We start from the raw sequence: 6,560 nt of genomic DNA on the forward strand, positions 1-6,560 counted from the left end.
AGTTGTTTCAAAACTCTAAGCTCCTTTTCAATTGACTAAGTACAACACACACAATCATAGTCACTTTTTCACCAACGTAATCAGTGTGTCAGATGTGCTCCCTCTCTAGGTCACCAGGCTGCTCGTTATGGTACACACCTGTCACCATCGTTACGCACGTCATCACATTATGACAATCACCTGGACTCCATCACCTCCTTGATTACCTGCCCTATATATGTCACTCCCCTTGGTTCTTTCCCTAGGTGTCATTGTTTCTTGTCTGTGTGCTGTTAGAGTGTCTTGTTTTGTATTATGTTCCGTTTATTTATTAAACCACACTTCCTGAACTTGCTTCCTGACTCTCAGCGCACATCGCTACACAGTGTTTCATATACAAACATATGATATTACGGGAAAATGTTATCCTGTCACGTTTTTGCATAAGGAAATCTATTACGTTTTTGTCAATACATTATATTCAAAGGGAAAATATGAGCGTCACAGGGTTAAGGGTTGGACATGCAGACAGACATCCAATTCTATTGGCAAATTATTGAGATACTTACAGACAGACAGACACACCCATAGACAGAAAGACAGACATATTCAATGGGAAAAGATGTGTTACATAGTTTACGTTTTTGTGAATACTTTGCATTCAATGGGAAAAGATGAGGGTCACAGAGGTTAGGGGTTAGGGTTAGATATACAGTCATACATACAATTCTATGGGCAAATTATTGAAATATTTAGACAGATGGACAGACGAATACACTCAGACAGACAGACATGGATAGTTTCAAGTCTAAAATAATGTGACCGATATCCTCTTCAGAATTAATTCTAACAAGGTTTTTAGTTTCTACTGCTGCAAGATCATTAGGTAAAATGGAGGTCAAAAATGCTTTTGAATTCAAATTTCATATGCCGGATCGGCTGTTCGGGCACACACATTGTTTTCTCAAGGCAAGCCGAAGTTGGTAGCCAAAGTCTATGCCTCTTCGTCTGTGATTGGTCAACAGTAGGGATTCTTCAATAAAGTCTTTGTTGTCATTTAACGAGAGACAACTTGTTTTCATGCACATTGTTTTTAGTTCAGAAATACTGCACCAAATATCTTAGTTAGACTTAGACGTAAGGTTGGGTGACTAACTTCTCCTCGGCAAAAAGGTCAAAATTAATGACAGATTTCTTGAGTTATCTTAGATTAATTCTGACTATTTGAGGAAGTGTATACAGGCTATGGTGTCTCAAAATGGACAAACAGGACTATTGCCACTCATTTTTCAAGTGAAGGTCTTTTAATTAGGTATGTGAGGTCTCGTTCGGCTCACCTAGCTGTGTTTGGCCTGGCGCCAGCCGAACTGGAGAATGCTGACGCCTTAACCCTAACCCCTAATCCTAAAACCTGTCACACTCATCTTTTCCCATTGAATGCAATGCATTGACAAAAACATCAACCATGTGACACATCCTTTCCCATTGAATGCAATGTATTACAAAAACATCACATATTGTGATGTTTTCCTTTCTGCAAAAACGTGACAGGATGATGTTTTGAGGCTGATACTGGGCTGTAAATACGTTTCACATTGCAATATGTGTTCATATAAAGGAATTGCTTTCAAAATGCAATGCTCACTGTCACGCCCTGACCTGAGAGAGCCGTTTTTCTCTGTTTAGTTAGGTCAGGGTGTGATATGGGGTGGGCGTTCTATGTATTGTATTTCTTTGTTTTGGCCGAGTATGGTTCCTAATCAGAGGCAGCTGTCTATCATTGTCTCTGATTGGGAATCATACTTAGGCAGCCTTTTCCCACCTGTGTTTGTGGGTAGTTGTTTTCTGTTTTGTTATTAGTGACCTGACAGAACTGTTGGCTTTCGTTTTGTTTCTTTGTTTAAGTGTTTCGTTATATATAATCAATTATGAACACTTACCACGCTGTGCTTTGGTCCACTCTTCCTACCACCAACGAGAGCCGTTACACTCACATTGTTTTTTTATATAATAGTCTTCTCATTTATTAAAATACATTTTACTATTACACTGAACAAAACATGCAAAGTGTTGGTCCCGTGTTTTATGAGCTGAAATAAAAGATCCCAGAAATGTTCCATATGCACAAAAAGCTTACTTCTCTAAAACGTTGTGCACAAATGTGTTTCCATCCCTGTTCGTGAGCATATCCCCTTTGCCAAGATAATTCATCCACCTGACAAGTGTGGCATATCAAGAAGCTGATTAAACAGCATGATCATTACACATGTGCACCTTGTGCTGGGGACAATGAAAAGCCACTCTAAAATGTGATATTTTGTCACACAACACAATGCCACAGATGTCTCAAGTTGAGGGAGCGTGAGATTGGCATTCTGACTGCAGGAATATCCATCAGAGCTGTTGCCAGATAATTGAATGTTAATTTCTCTACCATAAGCCGCCTCCAATGTTGTTTTAGAAAATTTGGCAGTGCATCCAACCGGCCTCACAACCACAGACCATGTGTATGGCATCATATGGGTGAGCGGTTTGCTGATCAACGACAAACGTTGTGAACAGAGTGCCCCAAGGTGGTAGTGGGGTTATGGTATGGGCAGGCATAAGCTACAGACAACACAATTGCATTTTATCTATGGCAATTTGAATGCACAGAAATACCGTGAAGAGATCCTGTGGCCCATTGTGAGGCCCATTTTTTTAAGGTATCTGTGACCAACAGAGACCAATAGATTAGGGCCTAATTAATTTATTTCAATTGACTGATTTCCTTATATGAACTGTAATTCGGTAAAATCCTTGAAATTGTTGTTTAATTGTGTTTCTATTTTTGTTCAGTATACTTCATCCTACTGCTCTTAATTGATCATACCGTTCTACTACAGATTTTGAGAACTACATAATGAAAATATATGTTTGTAAGGTATAAACATATGAAATATGATATATACTGTAATGTACTATTATGTTGATGACTTTACAGTAAATGTAAAAGAAACGTGAAATGGACAAGATCAGAGATTTACTGTACATAACAAATGCATTCCCTATAAAGTAAACATAACCATACCATAACCCCACGACCACTATGGGGCACACACGACGCCATACACATAACCCCACCACCACCACTATGGGGCACTCTGTTCATACTCTGTTCAGCAAACTGCTCATCCACCCGACGCCATACACAAGGTCTGCGGTTGTGAGGCCAGTTGGACATACTGCCAAATTCTCTAAAATGATGTTCAATGCAGCTTATGGTAGATAAATGAACAATGATCTGGCAACAGCTCTGGTGGACATTCCTGCAGTCAGCAGGCTAAGTGCACACTCCTTCAAATATGAGACATCTGTGGCATTGTGTTGACAAATATTTTTTAGTGGCCTTTTAATTGTCCCCAGCACATTTTATATTTTATTTCAGCTCATGAAAGATGTGACTAACACTTTACATGCTGCTTTTATATTTTTGTTCAGTGTATAATACAATGTTTTGGATATAAGACTTGCTGTGTTACAAGTGTTATCAGATTGGAGTTTTGTAATGTAGTTGATCACTTAGGTTTAATCAGTAAGGCAGGTCTGAATGGACAGCTCGCTTTACATAATTCAGTGAGCACAATATAATTCACATTTCTTCCTCTTCTATGGGCACATCTGATGTTAGAATGTTCTCATCAACAGCACACCGTCATATCACTCCTCTTCCTTTACTATCAATTAGCCACGTATTTATTAATTAAGGATCCCCATTAGCTGCTGCCAAGGCAGGAGCTACTCTTCCTGGGGTCCAGCAAAATTAAGACAGTTACATACAACCAAAAAAATTACATTACATAAAACTTTTCACAATACATTATGTGTGCACTCGGGCCACTACTCTACTACTTGTCACGAACCGGCTCGAAGTCCATGACAAAAAGGGAGACAACGTGGAGATAAGGAATAACAAAAATACATTTATTAACTGAAGTAACGTAAATACAATTAACAATGGTGTGTGTAGTCAGTAATCAGTAATGTAAGGGAGTGGTTGCGTGCATAAATGTGATAATGAGGGGTGTTGAAAGGTGCCAAAGCAAACAAACAAAACAGCAACAACCAAAATCTACCAGTGTGTCTGCATAGAGAGAGTCTTCTCAATGAATGGGGAAGAGGTGTATTTATCCTGGGATACACCCGGGCCCAGGTGTGTCCCATGTCGCTGACAACCCTCTCAGCTCCGCCCACCGACATCCTATTAAGGAAAACAAGAGCAAAGAGAAAGAATATGGCAAACAGAGTGGGAGGGTTGTCACATACCACATACAGTGTATCTCAGATATAGCATAGACACTTCTTTTAGATTTTTTGGGGGAGACCATCTGTTGTTCCATGTAGTGAATATGTTATTCAATGTGTTTGTATGGGCTAATAAGAGTAAGGCCAAAAATAAGCCCCTGATAATAATAATAACACTTTTGTACATGGGGCAAAAGCCAGCCCTTACATCAGTTAGATGTTTTATTGAACATTAACTTTTACATTTTACAGACACTAGCACCAGGGTTGACAGCAACACGACTTTCATATAATCATGTAAAGCAGTCTGTGGTTTGAGCATGTACTTCCTCATTCTTCGGCCATGAGATGCTGCAATATGTTAAAATGGCCAAGAGGAAGTAATACTTTCTCACAGCAAGTCTTACACGCCTAGACAAGTGAGCTTCACAGAATATGATGGAAGACAAATCTATGAAAATTATGATACTATACACTCTCCGTGAAAGTGTGTAATTTATTGATGGTCCCTTAACTAGAATTTATATGCTAGTCTTACTAAAGAGAACTACAGCCCAGGCTCTGGTTTCCCATAAGCATCTTAAGACTAAGTTCGTTAGAACCTTCATATTGTAGGACCATCGTTCAATCTCCAGTTTCCAAAAACTATTGTTACTAAAGCTGCACTTGAAAACGCTCATTATTCACCGACTGCCTCCCCAGCTAACAACAAAATGCTCCAAGAACTTTAGAGAACATTCCTTTAACCTGTTAGGTCACAAACTAAGGTTTTCATAGGAATCTTCCTGTGATGTGTAAGGAATGTTTCCAAGAGACAATTCCCTTAATGTCAAATAGAACTTACCCTAAACGTGGTTTAATCATGCTCTCAGATTTTAAGATATTAATATTTTATTTTATTCTGAACTCTTTTAGTCCTCATTTGGAATAATCTTCCAAGAGTCCTTAAACGTTAAAATACAATTCATTATACAATCACATTTTCGCATATAACACACTGTTACAAACAGACATATTACACTGACATATTGACCAGATAAATACTCTTAACAGTGTGAAATTATAGATTGATTCCTTCATCTACCATCGTCCTGCACAACCTTCCAATTTATTATATTTAAATTGTTCTAAAGTATTGTTTGAATTTATATATTGAAAGGTTTCTGGTTTGCTAAGAAAAATTCAATTTCTTTTTTGCTCTGAATCGAAATGTTATTTTGCATATTTCTCTTTTCAGTCTGAATAACACATAGATGGTGGACAATCTATTCCTAGTCTGTCTCTTACCAACTGAATACTGTTGTGAATGGAGTTTGGCTGTTTTTAAATGGTGTACATTGTGAAATAAAATCAGCATGTTCTTTTTCCAAATATCTTGTTTATTGATGACCAACCAAGAGCATTGTGCAAGACTACAACAGAATAATCATATCTCCACCTTAAACAATCCTTGTTGCTTTGTTCTGTGCAATCTGCAGCCTCCTAATTCTACTTCCTGATGCATTTCCCCAGTCCACAGAACAGTAGTTCACCTGACTCCCAATTAATGCTTGGGTTGTTTGCTGAAGAATCTTTCCTGGTAAATATTTAGTCACTGTAAATATAAGGTCACTCTGGCAGAGCTCCAGAGTTCCTTTGTGGAGATGGGAGAACCTTACAGAAGGACAACTATCTATGCAGCACTCCACTAATCAAGCCTTTATGGTAGAATGGACAGACGGAGGCCATTCCTCAGTAAAAGGCACATGACAGCCCGCTTGGGGCTGGCCAAAAGGCACCAAAAGACTCTCAGACCATGAGAAACAAGATTCTCTGGCCTAATGAAACCAAGATTGAACTCTTTGGCCCGAAAGCCAAACATCACTGGAGGAAACATGGCACCAATCTTACAGTGAAGCATTGTGGTTGCAGCATCATGCAGTGGGGATGTTTTTCAGCGGCAGGGACTGGGAGACTAGTCAAGATTGAGGGAAAGATGAACAGAGCAAAGTAATGAGAGATCCTTGATGAAAACCTGTTCCAGGACAACGACAATAAGCACATAGCCAAGACAACACAGGAGCTTTGGGACAAGTCTCTGAAAGTCCTTGAGTGGCCCAGCCAGAGCCCAGACTTGAATCCAATCTAACATCGCTGGAGAGTCCTGAAAATAGCTGTGCAGCGACGCTCCCCATCCAACCTGACAGAGCTTGAGAGGATGAAACTCCCCAAATGCAGGTGTGCCAAGCTTGTAGTGTCATACCCAAGAAGACTCAAGGCTGTAATCACTGCCAAAGATGCTTCAACAAAGTACTGAG

Source organism: Salmo trutta, chromosome 36, assembly GCF_901001165.1.
Source record: "Salmo trutta chromosome 36, fSalTru1.1, whole genome shotgun sequence".
In the NCBI taxonomy this organism is placed as follows: domain Eukaryota; kingdom Metazoa; phylum Chordata; class Actinopteri; order Salmoniformes; family Salmonidae; genus Salmo; species Salmo trutta.